We start from the raw sequence: 13,407 nt of genomic DNA, 5'->3' as shown, positions 1-13,407 counted from the left end.
ACTGACTTAACCAGGGTGCTGAATGATGGATTGATAGTTGAATTACAGCAAGGCACGTAGAACGGCTAAAGTTATAAAAATACGTACCACTACACAGATACATATTCATTACCAGAATGACGAGTTCAGCAAAAATATAAAGACAAAAGATGCGGGTGGAAACAGTGGGAAACGTAATGACAAAATGCACATAATGAAAACCGTCAACTACCTTAAGCTCGGTCCAGACGCAAAAACTTTCTTGACGTTTTACTTGCACATGCAAAACGTTGCAAGTAAGAAGGAGCGTGTGGACTGTAAAACAGTGCAGTTTTTAGAATTGAATGGAGACTGAACCCTGAGCTATGTGGACGCTCCACACCTCCAAAGATTTACTTGATGGACCGGAATTTAGATGACTAGTGCACTCTGGAATCTGTGACGGAGCGGCGAGTAGCTAAGTAACACGAGGAAACATTATGGTGTAGGCCAGCCGTGGCGAAAATGTCATCGTGCGCCGAGCCACTATGTAACCTGCAACGTGCATAGCACCAATGGAGGGAGGCGGACCCCGAAGGGGAAGTGAAGCAACTGTCTGACTTGTTAACGGATTTCCATTTTCCTTACGTCAAGCACTTAAATACAATTTTATGCAGTACAAGGCTACAAACTAATGTTTAGTACGTGTAACGAAGAAAGAAATGAACAATAAAACATAAGACACATTATCACAACCTAAAATTAACTGTCTTCAGAATGTCTCTCTGACAGAGTTGCAAAATCAGGAATGATGTCACTTACTGCCAATCGTAGTTGATCACGAAGGTCTGTCAGTCGTGATCTAAATTTGGTTTTTACTATTTTCATTGTTGAAAATAATTTGTCACAAACATAAGTTATAGCGAACATGGCTTCAAAAGAGAAAGCGAAAGAACGAAGCTTCGGATATTTATTTTTTTGGCAAAGATTTAAAAAGTTCAACATTTGTCAAGTCCTTACATCTAGCTTTCATTTAACATCACATTGTAAATCTGTGAGTTTAAATTGAAGATCTAACCGCATTATTCATACATCTGCTGAAAAAAGGATCGACGTACAAAGATAATAATACTAATAATAATAATAATAATAATAATAATAATAATAATAATAACAACACTTAACCTTTTAATGTTTCATCAGTAACATGTAGTATAATGCCGTTTTATGTTATACAACCGTTTTACTCGTAATACTTGTGAACAAATCATACATTTAATATTCTCATCATATTGACAGCAAAAAAATGCGTCCTCCCATCCTGCTTGAAAATTTCGTTTTTGTATATGTACTGTACATGTATTCGAGAGAGACATTGCGGCGATACGCACTCGCAGATCTGATACAAATACAAATGGAACGGAGTTTGATTCCAGTGAGTGAGAGGGTGGGGGTTGTGGGAGGTAGAAAGGAAGAGAAATGCACGGCTATCATTGCGAGCCACAATGTGCTCGTGAGTCACATTTTCGCCACGGCTGGTGTAGGCACATCGCTTCAAAAGATAGAAGACATGGAGATTTTAATATGAAGAGTTCGAATGAATTACCGGAAGTAATGGAGGTCAGTAACCTGGAACTCTAGTTCATTGTCCACCGCTGTGGAGTAACGATTAACATGTATGATCGTGAAACGAGCGGGCCCGAGTTCAAATCTTGGTTGATATAAGTTACCTGGTTGAAGTTTTTCGGGGTTTTCCCTAAACCCATTAAGAGCAAATGCTCTGTAACTCTCAGCGCTGGATCCTGGACTCATTTCGCTGCCATTATCATATTATTATTATTATTATTATTATTATTATTATTATTATTATTATTATTATTATTATTATTATTTTAGCACTTGACATTTTGTCATCCGCTGTATTGCTTCCGAATACAATGTCGTTAAGTTCTGACCACAATCAATTAATTATGCACATTTGGTTAAATGTTCTTTGTTCATGATGGAGCCACTGTCATGACACAGAGGACTCTCTGAAGATGGGAGGATAGAAATTCGGTGCAAGCGGGCAGCCAAACAGTCATGTCCAGTAGTCATCCGGAAGATTGCAATAGCCTCTCTTCTTGGTCCATCTGGTACTGATGAGTTGTCGCCAGTTAGATTTTTTCAAATTTCTCCCTCACAAAATACTTGATTGAGGTGTTTCAGTTCGTCTTTGAATTTGCCATTTAAGTTTAATTCCAAAATAAGGAATTGTTCATTTATTTAATTGTTGGATTTTGGTTCCTTTGTTCGCGAGTAAATAATCTGCCTTTTCATTACCACCAAGGCCACAGTGAGATGGTGTTCATTTTATAATGATCGTCTTGTTATTTTGCTGCAATTTTGAATTTTCTTCACCTGGTTTGTTTTCTTATCATGGATTTTGACTATTGCTTGTATTTTAGCTCTGGAATCACAAAATATGACGACCTTTTGAAAAGTGTTCATAAAGTTATTCAATTGGTTTAATGCAACTCTGATGGTTTCACTTTCTCCTTCAAAATTGCTGTTATAATGTCCTACAGTCTGACTAGAGGAAAAGATTTTGCTATGAATTCCTATACCTACATTTACATCTTTCTTAATTAATGAACCATCTGTATATACATGTAACCATTCTTCTTCAGGATAGCGCAGGTGTATTATATCTAATGCTGTGGTTCTCCTGGATAGTTCGTCTGAATAAACCTGTATCCTTGATTAATCAAATGGTTCTGGTAGTAAATATAAACTTAACTAAATATGCCTCTGAAATTATTTCCTTTGCTCCTGAAACGTGTATTATAGATTTGTTGTTTACACCCTTATTGGAGGGAGGTCTTCAATTATCGACAATGGTCTCAATTTGAGATGAATTAAAAATATAACATTGATAGAAGGCTTCACAGCTCTCTGGCCGCTTTCTCTATATGGAACATTTTATCTGCTGTTGGTTCTGAACTGCATGTCGCCATAGACTCTAAGAAAAATGGAACAAGTGGGCTTGTACTTCTACATTCGGAAACACTCTTCGTACAACATTCATTGCAGCTACTTCTAAATCCTTAATAGATATTTGAGGAGTCAAAATGATAAACGTACCGATAGATATTGTTTACCAAGGTAGGATGTGCTTCTGCAGAAAGTATTAATCATTTAATTCCTGGACTGCAAATTTTGTGAGCTATAATGCCTAGACATCTGTTTACATGGTACAAAATAGTGAACAATGAAAATGACTGCTGCGAACAATCGGCGAAATATATGAAGAGAAAAATATAGAATTAATGGATCTGGAAAATGCTTCTGACAGAATCGATTGGAATAAACGCATCAGGATCCTGAAGAAACTGAGTGTGGATAGGAAAGAGAAGAGGTTATTCTGTAACCTTTATCTGAAGGAACAAGTCAAAGTTTTATAGAAATTTCAGAGAGAATTGGAATAGGGAGAGGAATACGACAAGGATGCCCCTATCATCTTCCCTCTTCAACATATACTTGGAGGATTTTGTGAAGAACTGCTTTCAGGACATGGGAGGGGTAATGATATAAGAAAGAAGAATAAAGTGCATAAGATTTGCTGATGATATGGCGTTGTGATGAGTCGAACATCATGAGCAAGCAAATGGTGCGTCGCTGGTGCAGGCAATTTTCAGAAGGTCGGCAGAATGTGCATGACATGGAGCGCATGATGTGGCCATCCCTCGCCACTGATGATCTTATGGAGCAAATGCGGCAGTGCATTGTGGAGAACCGTCGCTTCACGATTACGGGACTCAGCAGCCATTTCCTGCAGATTTCCCGCTCTTTATTGCACGAAATTGTCACAAAGCACATGTTGTTTAAGAAAATGTGTGCCAGGTGGGTGCCGAAGCAACTGATACCCAAACACAAATCAAAGCTCATGAGATCAGCATTGACATTTTTGGAGCGGTACCACGATGACGGCGACGAGTTTCTGGACCGGATCGTCACAGGCGATGAAACGTGGGTTACACACTTTACACCAGAAACCAAACTGCAGTCAATGCATTGGCGTCACATTGGATCTCCAACCAGGACCAAATTCAAGTAGATTTTGTCGAAGCGGTAAGTGTTGTGCAAGGTCTTTTGGGACAGAAAGGGCATTCCGCTCATCGAGTTCCTGACCAGAGGTGAGACGGTGAACGCATAGCGTTACTGTGCAACACTGCCGAATTTGCGAAGGGCCATTCAAAACAAGCGGTGCGGGATGCTCAGTGCAGGTGTTGTGATCCACCTTATTGTCCGGATCTCGTCCCCAGAGATTTCCTCTTTTCTTGCACCTCAAGAAATTGCTGTTCGGTAAGCATGACAGTGATGCAGAGTTGCATGCGGGTGTCACACACTGTTTCCTATGCCAGGCGGCAGATTTCTACGACACAAGGTTACAGAAGTTAATTCCATGATGTGATAAATGTCTCAATTCTGGGGTTGATTGTGTGAAAAAATAGTGCAACATTTGTTTTATCTGCTACAATAACATTTGCTCATGGAATTGTGTTTTCTTTCTTTTGACGACCTAGGGAAACTTACTTTCTGGACGTCCCTCGTATGTAATATCCTTCTCTCTTTGTTTCGTTATTTCTTTATTTATTTCTTCATTCCTTTCATTCTTCCTTCTCCTCTGTATCTGTTTTCTATGAATATACGTTTAAAGTGAGTTTTCGACACCGTAGGTGAGCTCGGAAACGTGTACCTTTCGAGTGAAATGGAATGCAAAGTAGAATGTAAGAATGTGGTTGTTAAACGTAAACAGTAATGTAACCGATAGCTTGAGGATCTAAATTGTTTCGGAATGCAAAAAGTATACACAGATTAGAAGGTGTGTAATTTTGATGGCACCATTTATTTTGTAGTTCGTTCTTATCAAGCGTTCTGATTTTTACATAGTATTAGTCTCGTACAGCCCTTCACTGGCCTCAAAATTCCCATTTCAGCTTCTTATATTAGATTATCTTTCCATTTACTGGTTATTGTTTTCGTCTCACTGCTCTAAAATGAACTGAAAATGTAATTGTGAAGTTAAACAAACATAATGCTTTATATCTGTCTCTAGGGTGTAAAGAACCTAAATGTGTACATATATGCAGATGATATGGTCCTAGCCTCCGATAACATAAAGGATCTGCAGAAAGGAATGGATCTCATTACCCAATGGGCAGATGAAAACGAACTAGCAGTGAATGCATTGAAGATCGAACTAATGGTATTTAGGAGAGGAGGACGACTGAGTAAAGATGACTGCATCGTCTGCGGAGGATATACGATGGCGCCGAAATGACAATTAAGTACCTAGGGATTACAAAGAGATCAGTATCGCTGATTCAATTTTGTACAGACTAGAGTCATACAGACATTCTTCCCATTGTGTAGTGAACAGTGTGACACTTAGTGTATCTCTAAGCACCTTTGTACAGACGTTTGCCCATTGGGCGCTTTACATATTATTAGTATTATTATTATTATTATTATTATTATTATTATTATTATTATTATTATTATTATTATTATTATTATTATTTTGTTGTTGCTGCTGATGCTGTTATTATAAGTTACATGACATTGAAAGATCTGGAGATAATGTAATTATTCTTCTATTTATTACAACATTTTATGGGGTTGCATAATTTTTATGGTAGACCTTTACTTTTGTGGAAAATCACTCCAACTAAAGAAGCGTTTTCCAAACAAAAATTAATTTTCGCCGCTTTACATTACATGTGTTTACAAAATCTGTCTAAAGTGCATATACAGTCCTTACTTCAGGGGCTCAGAGGCAGACAACTCCCCCTCTCTGTACTGTTATATAGGACTCCAACTGCATTAACATCCGCCAACATGGAGCACAAGGATAACCGTGTGTTCTCAAGGTTGGCCGGAACAATGACCCTCACATACTTACTACAACACAGTTATAATTTACTCGTGCTTTACAACTAAACGGATACAGATAATTATGATTATTGTAACAATCACAATGCTAACAACAACAATAATAATAGTAGTAGTAGTAGTAATAATAATCATCATCACTATCATCTTTCACATATTCGCATAGCATGTGATTGGAATGCTGCCTTCTCCGGTAGCATTCCTTCATTCCGGCCACAAGAATGAACTGACCCTTCACTTTTCCTTCATTTACAATGCAGTGTACGAACCGACCAAACGATCTAGAACGTATTGGAGTGGCGGGTGACCGGCCACTTTCACGTAGTCATACGGCACTGCTGGTTAATCAAGAATTCAGAGCATCTACGTCTACAGAGAAGTACAGCTCGAGCCTGCGGATCTGCGCGTGAACGTGAGTATTCACAGACATATTGTCTTTTCTTCTTTGTTAGAGTCTATGTTCACTTTTTTATTTATATTTTTGTAGTATTAAAAATAGATAATTTTAATTTAATTGAAACATCCTAAAAGAGTTCAACTGTGTTGACAGTATTGTCTTCTGGTAAAAATAAAGTTCCTTAGGCCTTCTTATGGGCTATTCCATATGAAATCGATCAGTAAAAAACCTCGTTTTTTATATTCTAATTTTTTCCCTATTTATACCAGGTGCTGAGGAGAGTGCATTTTCAAAACTATACTATCGAAAGTCAAACGGTTTTCGTATTGTTGAGCGACAAATTTAGCGTATTTTATAAAAACAAGCCTCTTTCAGCTCTCAGAACTCTGGAACCATTTACTGCAGAACATTGAACGGGAGCTCATTTTAAAGCTGACTTTGGTAGGTTATGTTAAGAAGTAATCCTTATTTTTATTGTACACAGAGAGACAGATAATCTGATTTTACTTACTTTTAGGCTTTTTGACAATTTGTAAAAATGTAAAAAAAAAAAAAAAAAAAAAAATTGAGAAGAACCTTGCATTATTAAGAAGGATTCGGGATTGTTTGCTTAGTGGCAATAAGTTTCGAGGTATTAAATAGATTATTTTCACACGCCTGGAGTTGAACGGCGCAGTACCGCATGCACTGGCCGAGAGCTGAAGATAAGCGAGCGTTGGGCGTCATTTTACTCCTGTGTTTATGAAAGCTTGTGATAAAGCTAGCCCAGCTATGCGCTACTAGACGAAACATCACGTGTTTGTCTCCTGGCCTTGCTTATCTCGGCTAGCTCCCGTCTCACAGTCAGCTGGTTAGTTCACGCGTGTACTATTTATTTTCTTTATGTGATATTTTCAATACTTTATCAACATGCCATCAGTAAAAATGTGTTTATTTTTACTTTCAATGCGGAATCTAACTATATATTTTAAAAATATTTTTTCCTTGGCAAAGGCGTCTTAATGAGGAAACATCTAAATTTCTCCATTTCCATAAAAAGTAAGAAATTCTGTTTTTAATATCTCAGCATCAAAATAAATCATGATTTTGATCATTGGGTGAAAGGGTTTCGGAGCTACAACAGTTTAAAGTTGCTGATTTTATGAAAATACGATAAATTTAAATATTTTAAATTTAAACGCTATGAAGTTCTGATGCCTCAAACTTTGCACAAAGCATTGTATCACAGTTCTCTACGTACAAAAAAAGTTTCATTGTATTTATAAATTGTAAGGTCAATTTTCTCTATATTTCGGTCGATTTGAGATGAAATAGCTCTTATATCCAGAAAGACATCGTTTCCCAAACTGTGAATCTGCGAACACCCTCTGCGAACCTCCTATTTTGCAAGAGGTTCGCCATAATTTTTTTTTTACTGCCGGATTTTGAGGTTATTGTTTTTATTGTTATGGTATTATCACAGTTTAGTATATACAGTCATGAAGCTCAATAAGTAGTAAATATGCATCCATAGATAGTTGCTAAGCACTAGGTTCGCTAATATCGCCTCATTACAGACAATGCGAAATAGTATCGGCACAGTCTATTGTTCCTAGCACCCTCACAACTCAAGCTTCGTGACTGTATAAGTTACACTTGGAATATCGAATTGTATAAACTATGACTCCATATGGATTATATATTGTTTTCAGTTCTTTGAAATGAAGCATGTATTTAGATATCGATTGACAGATATGGAGAAGATTCTGACTGTGGACACGGAAATACGTACTAGGCAATGGAAGGGATGAGCAGGCAGGCGGGTACAAAGACAGTCCGCTATGCTATGGCTTTATGTGATTGAATAAGTGACAGGAACTAGAACCTGCAGTCTATCATAAAGCGCAATACTTATTTCTGACCCGCGCTAAAAGCGATAAATTACCGGTACCTATTTAATTTCGGTTTTAATTTTTTCATGTTCAATAAATGTATAATTATTTGAACTTATGTAATATCGATATTTTATTCGTTGCTGCGTTATTTTTGGAGGAAAATCGTAAAGTAAACCTATTTACCGTTACTACAGCAACTTTAAATTAATTTGAAGTTGTTTAATATTATTGATATTAATAAGGGTTTCACTCAATTCAGATTTTTGTGAAAGGGGTTCGCGAGTCCAAAGAATTTAGGAACCACTGCAGAAAGAGGTACTATAACAATGAAGTCGGTTGTTTGTTTTGAACTCGTTATTTGTAGAGTAAATGATAATTATATACTATCTTTCATAAGAAACTGATCATTCAGAAACTTTATCTATAGAAATGATTCTCGGACATTTCATATATATCTTGCAAATAAAATATTTCCTGGTGCCTTAAAAGCAATCTAATCACAAACGTGCCCGCTAGAAATCACCACGTTTCTATAGTTAGTGTGTTTTTTGCTGTTGGTATACCTGGTGAGTTGGCATCCTGTGCATCGACATATTTTTGGCGTTTGGCGTGGAATAGACGGAAAGAAAGTGAATAATGATGTTCATCTATTAATAGAAAATTGCTGTCGAACACATACTCGTAGACAGAAATGGGCACTGACCGGACTGCATAGGTACGACATGTAGAATATATCGAAGTGAAATACCAGAATGAGGTGAGTGTGCAACTTGTCCAAAATACTGTCATGGTTAGTAAAAAAAAAAGTACATAGTAAATTAAGACTTTTGAAATTCTAATTTCAAACTGGAAATAAAAATAAATTCATAGTTGAAAATATAATATCTTAATGAACATTTCAGAAGCAGTCTAATAGAAAGTAAGTCTTCATTATAAATTATTTAATTTATATTTTAATATTAAGAATTATACAATGTTCAGTTCGTAATTATTGATACAAAAATTGGAAAGGTTGCAACATATCCACATAATAAGTATTTTATCTATGTCTGTAACTATTGTATAAAGTTTTATGAACATCTGCTGGATAGGACAGAAGTTATTATTCTTGTATACAATCATCCCCTATAAACGCGTAGTTTCCCTCGTCCAAACGTAATCAGACTTTACATACAAAACAAGTATGATACTTGTAGCTGATCTATAAAGTGTTTTTTAACATCTGTTGGATGAGAAGTTATTTTTGTATACGTTTGTCCCAAATAAAGGGATAGTTTCCTTGCGGTATCCATGACTTTCCTCATTCCAACACAACTGAATCGCCAATTCAACAAATGTCACCACTTCAGCGAGGAACAGCTAACGAAATTGATTCAACTCCTACTTATTCTCAATCAGTTCCACTTGTTCGAGCAGCAAATGTGAGTCCAGTGCCTTCCTTGCTAAGTCAAACAGCCAATAGCAGCTCCAGATCAGGATCTCCTCAAGTTATTACCAGCTCTCCGTACAAGCAAACGACTGAAGAATCTCTGAGTAAAAAGAAGGAAGCTGAACAGAAGAAACTCATGAATGGTGAACCTGCGACCTGTCACGCAGGCGGCCCGGGTTCGAGTCCCAGTCAGGTCTGAGATTTTTCATTGAAAGATCCGTAGTGATACACATGGCGGACAAGGTCGTAGGGGGGGTTTTTCTAGGGGTTCCGTTTTTCCCCATATTAAGCATCTACATCATTCTGTCAACATTTCTCAATTTCGTCATAGTTCCATAGCATCACCGATCGCCGGCTGGCGACACGGAGGGGGCTGTTCTAGTGACGAAGGGGTTGCCTGCTCGAAACCTGGGCACGCAGCGAACCTTAGTGTAATCAGCCGGTGTAGGTTTGTAATGCGTCTAGCTTGAAGGTTAGCGCAATAGATCGTAACAGGTCGCAGTGCTGGATCATAGTGTCACTATCCCGTAAATTTCATTCCATTCCATTCCCTTATCAATACGTTTTCAGGCTTCGTACACTAAACGAGTTTGCTAATTGTGACTAATATACAAAGTTTCATTGAAATCTGTCAAGAGAGATGTGAATTTCTTAAATAGGCTATAGAGATTACCCGTATGTCCCATTGTGTACTGCATCGATGTCCACTCAGCAACGTGGTGGACTTTAGGAGTAGCAGTAATCTAATAATGATAAATGAACAATGTGAATACCCAATTAGAGGTTTACATTGATGACACTACTCTTCTTAATTGTCATGGTAATTTAAAGTAACTTCCGAGTAATCCTGCTTTATCATTGCTACAGGCACAGAATTGGTTTATTGCTAATGATGTTTTATTAAATCTGAAAACAGGAATATCATTGTTTACTACTAGGCATATTCATAAGAAGAAATTGATTAAAATAATTTGTATGTGGATCGGTACAAAACTAGCTCATATAAACTACCTAATTACTTAATTTCTCAAACAGAGCATACTCACTCATCATTCGGTCCTAAAATATTTCTAACAATATTATGTTCCTTTTTATATTTATGTATTATTATTATTATTATTATTATTATTATTATTATCATTATTATTATTATTTATTATTATTATTCTATAATAATAAGGTTCAAATTCCTAAAAATTTGTGAGGCACAATTAGTAGAACATCGAAAAATAAGAAGAAACCATTTATAATAATAATAATAATAATAATAATAATAATAATAATAATAATAATAATAATAATATGTAAAGCGCCCAATGGGCAAAAGTCTGTACAAAAATTGTTTAGAGACACAATAAGTGTCCAATATTATTATTATAGGATAATAATAATAATAATAATAATAATAATAATAATAATAATAATAATAATCTATATCTATTGTTATGTATCTATATTTGTTTATGTGTACCTATATGTAGGTCTATATATTTACAAAATGTTAATTTGTATTTACACAATGCAAATATATGTGAAATTTGCAATTTTTATAGAAATAAATCGTTGCAAGATTATCTAAATACTTACTTACTTACTTACTTACTGGCTTTTAAGGAACCCGGAGGTTTATTGCCGCCCTCACATAAGCTCCGCCATTGGTCCCTATCCTGAGCAAGATTAATCCAGTCCCTACCATCATATCCTACCTCCCTCAAATCCATTTTAATATTATCTTCCCATCTACGTCTGGCCTCCCCAAAGGTCTTTTTCCCTCCGGTCTCCCAACTAACACTCTATATGCATTTCTGGATTCGCCCATACGTGCTACATGTCCTGCCCATCTCAAACGTCTGGATTTTATGTTCCTAATTATGTCAGGTGAAGTATACAATGCGTGCAGCTCTGCGTTGTGTAACTTTCTCCATTCTCCTGTAACTTCATCCCTCTTAGCCCCAAATATTTTCCTAAGAACCTTATTCTCAAACACCATTAATCTCTGTTCATCTCTCGAAGGGAGAGTCGAAGTTTCACAACCATACAGAACAAGCGGTAATAAAACTGTTTTATAAATTCTAACTTTCAGATTTTTTGACAGAAGACTAAATGACAAAAGTTTCTCAACCGAATAATAACAGGCATTTCCCATATTTATTCTGCGTTTAATTTCCTCCCGAGTGTCACTTGTATTTGTTATTGTTGCTCCAAGATATTTGAATTTTTCCACCTCTTCGAAGGATAAATCTCCAATTTTTATAGTTCCATTTCGTACAATATTCTGGTCACGATACATAATCATATACTTAGTCTTTTCGGGATTTACTTCCAACCCTGTCGCTTTACTTGCTTCAACTAGAATTTCCGCGTTTTCCCTAATCGTTTGTGGATTTTCTCCTAACATATTCACGTCATCCGCATAGACAAGAAGCTGATGTAACCCGTTCAATTCCAAACCCTCTATGTTATCCTGAACTTTCCTAATGGCATATTCTAGTAAAAAAGGCGATAGTGCATCTCCCTGCTTTAGCCCGCAGTGAATTGGAAAAGCATCAGATAGAAACTGGCCTATACGGACTCTGCTGTAAGTTTCACTAGACACATTTTAATTAATCGAACTAGTTTCTTGGGAATACCAAATTCAATAAGAATATTATATAAAACTTCTCTCTTAACCGAGTCATACGCCTTTTTGAAATCTATGAATAACGGATGTACTGTACCCTTATACTCCCATTTTTTCTCCAATATCTGTCGAATACAAAAAATCTGATCAATAGTCGATCTATTACGCCTAAAACCACACTGATGATCCCCAATAATTTCATCTACATATGGAATCTAAATACTAAACTTATTAGGAAATGTAAGGACATATTTACCAAAAATTTAAGTTAAATCAAGTTATTATGCATATTTTCATTTCACTATTGAAATTGAATAGTATCTTACGGAAATACCTAGTGCATAGAGTAACAAAATATTTATTTTACAGAACAACGCAATAAGAATATTAACTAAATCCACACTTGATGAATACTGCAAGCCCATAGAACAAGTAAAATACTCATGATTTTAACTTTTGTCTTTACAAAATATTGTTATTTTTAAGAAATAATAGTCTAGTAATAGTAAATAATAATAATAATAATAATAATAATAATAATAATAATAATGACAATATTTATTTATCTATTTATTTATTTATTTGAATATACAATTTCTTGAACTCTATTTTACCCGAAAGTACATTAGGGTCATAGTTATAGACTGATAGTTTATATTATAATAAGAATACATTTGACGTGGGTACCCAGTCTATGCTACTTAAAATTAACACATGCAGTATCTGCTATATTTGAATTAATTACAAGTTCTTAAATATATTACATATAATATTGTTACTAAACTGTTTATAGCAGCATGTTCTCCTGAACACAATGAATAATGATTTGTCATATATTACATTACAAAATTGTAAATGTAGGCCCCAAAAGAAATCTTTGTTTTCGAATACTGGACAATGAAACAAAAGGTGGTCATGTAATTTATCGTTCTAAATAAGAGCCATATTTTTCATAACCCGACAAAAATTGCGTTAGTATATAATCCGGTATAATTTTGTTGCCACTTAAGGGGGTGTCGACCCTAAGAAAAAAGATTTCTATCGTAACTGAACCCTTTGTACTGTATAGCCTCTGATTGCTCCATCTATTCATTATGTACTCATTTATTTTTCTTTTCGTATCTGCGTAAGGGCATAGACTATAGCTGAAATTGGAGTTTGAATCTATATCACTTTTTGCCTGTTCATCAGCTCT

General features: G+C 35.8%; 1 protein-coding gene across 3 annotated transcripts in view; it reads left to right on the top strand.

Moving 5' to 3' along the window:
* Nucleotides 1–13,407, top strand: part of Cht6 (Chitinase 6) — a 572,389-nt gene that overhangs the window by 79,852 nt on the left and 479,130 nt on the right. For all 3 annotated transcript variants that reach the window (XM_069834392.1, XM_069834390.1, XM_069834391.1), the window contains exon 2: nt 6,153–6,304. The gene's annotated coding sequence lies outside the window, so the exon portion shown is untranslated. The remainder of the gene's footprint in view (nt 1–6,152; nt 6,305–13,407) is intronic.

This window comes from Periplaneta americana, chromosome 9 (genome assembly GCF_040183065.1).
Source record: "Periplaneta americana isolate PAMFEO1 chromosome 9, P.americana_PAMFEO1_priV1, whole genome shotgun sequence".
Taxonomy (NCBI): domain Eukaryota; kingdom Metazoa; phylum Arthropoda; class Insecta; order Blattodea; family Blattidae; genus Periplaneta; species Periplaneta americana.
The sequence above is the reverse complement of the archived record's forward strand: the minus strand, read 5'-3'. Positions and strand labels throughout refer to the sequence as shown.